Here is a 2500-nt window from a genome sequence, read left to right as displayed (position 1 = left end):
ACAACTCATTGTGAGCTTAGCATGGGGTGGGCTTATTCCCAGACAAGGGGCCACTTTTGTTGAATTTTTTTTAAATAATAATAATTAAAATAAATAATAATAATTAAATGAACTAGGAAGAAAACAAAAAACGTTCAGTAGCACATCTATTAATTAGTGTTCCATTTGTTATTAATAAATAATAATTGTTTATTAATTAAATTGTGGTTTTTTTACTAGTAAATAATTATCAGAAATACACCTTCTATATGTTACAATTTAAAATTACTTACAGTGCTGTTTATTTACATCCAAAATTTAATGCTGAGAAGACTTAAAACAACAGCAATGAACAACAAACTCAATAGCATATATCCCAAACAAAAATGCATGCTTGCGACTAGGTTGTTGCAAGGTAGTTACAAGGTTGTTACAAGGTTGTTACAAGGTAGTACAAGCAATGCAAGCTATTTGCAAGCTAACATTTAGCTCGCGTAAGGTAGTCAGTGTTTTTGCAAGCTTGCCGCATGCATGTTTTCATTTGTGAAAGCATGCGCAAGCTTGCTGCATGCATATCTTCAACTGTGCAAGCTTCCCGCAAGCATGTTTTCATTTTTGCTAGCTTGCTGCAAGCATATCTTCAACTGTGCAAGCTTCCCGCAAGCATGTTTTCATTTTGCAAGCTTGCTGCATGCATATCTTCAACTGTGCAAGCTTCCCGCAAGCATGTTTTCATTTTGTAAGCTTGCTGCATGCATATCTTCAACTGTGCAAGCTTCCTGCAAGCATGTTTTCATTTTTGTAAGCTTGCTGCATGTATATCTTCAACTGTGAAAGCATGTGTACACTTGTGGAGAAAAATCTAAGTCCAAATCATTTTCATGGTTATTTTTTTTTTAATTCATAACTTCTCATATGATTTATCAAATTCAGTGGGAACAGTGGCTAAACAACCAAACATACATGTTACATATTTAGATAGTATTTACAATAATAATTAAAACAAAATTAATATTAATACATACGAATGATAATACAATATGGTTAAAACAGAATCATCTTGTAATAATTGGATTTTCAATTGGCCCCAAAAATAAAACATATGCATGGCCATGAGAGGATGACATGGGCCATGTTTGGTTGAAATTAGCCTGGTGGAATTTGAGAAGATGTTGAAAATGTCTGAGCCAATCAGAGGCCAGGGTGGCCATCTTGGATTTTGAATCAGCCACAAAAATAACAACACTTAGTAAGTCATGAGAGAATCATTTGGACTAAGTTTGATTGAAACCTGCCTGGTGGACCTTGAAAAGAAGCAAAAAAATGTCTTTGTCAATCAGAGGCCAGGGCAGCAATCTTGATTTTAAATCTGCCCGAAAAAATAACAAACTTGGTCAGGGCCATGAGAGGATCATTAGGAATACATATGGTTTAAATTTGCATGGTGGAACTTGAGTAAAAGTTAAAAATGTCTCAGTTATTCAGAGGCCAGGGTGGCCATCTTGGAATTTTTATTGGCCTGAAAAATAACAACACTTGGTCAGGTCTATAAGAGGATCATTTGGACCAAGTTTGGTTGAATCCTGCTTGGTGGAACAGGAGAAAAAAGAAAACAAGAAGAAACAAACAAATGACTTTACACCACAGTGTGGATCTCCAGATAGTGGAGGAATATAACCTAAAACAAGAAGAAGAAGAAGAATATAGGACCAGGAGCTTTTTAGCATATACACGACTTGTCGGTTTGCCTTATAAGGAAAGCGGAAGTTCATTATTGCTTCTAGTTATCTCCCCTGAATTTCGAGTAAACACTCATGAAATCATATAGGCCTTCTACTGTATAGAGCAGTAACGTGATTTCTGTATCGGTTTTACGCTGCCAAAATTATAATGGCATATCACTGTGCTGTCAGTGGTTGTTCCAACGGAACTTACAGGCTAAACCGATGGAAGAAAGAATTTTGTGATATCTGTTCAGCACAAAAGGGTTCTAAGCAATGTGGTTGCAATCCGCCTTTCAGGTTAGTAAAAATTATTTACATTATAATATTCAGTGATTATATTATAAATTATTGTAGATATTTAGTATACAAATAACATACATGCATTTGTGATGTGACTTGATTTATCTTTATTCAAGTATGATGTATATAAGTAGCCTATAAATTTAGTTTTCAACTGTTTGCCAAGTCACAAAAATGTGTAGTACACATAAAGTAACAATGATACGTTTCCACTGCATGACTCCTCACTAGGAATTTTATTGTAATGGAGTACCATAGTAAAGTTACATTGTCAACATTTACCCCCCCCCCCCCCCCCCCCTCAGTTTTAACCTACAGAATTAGCTCAAAGTGTTGGGATTGGGGTTTTTTCTCACATTGAAACAATTTGATCTAGATCTTTCTGGCTTATGTCATCTCCCACAAGTGATTATAACCCCACCCCCACTTCAAATATGTTCCTAAATGGATGGTGAATTACTTGATAGCATTGGAAACACTATTTTAAATAATACAAA

This window comes from Gigantopelta aegis, unplaced genomic scaffold, assembly GCF_016097555.1.
Source record: "Gigantopelta aegis isolate Gae_Host unplaced genomic scaffold, Gae_host_genome ctg4305_pilon_pilon:::debris, whole genome shotgun sequence".
NCBI lineage: Eukaryota > Metazoa > Mollusca > Gastropoda > Neomphalida > Peltospiridae > Gigantopelta > Gigantopelta aegis.
Note: the sequence above shows the minus strand (reverse complement) of the source record.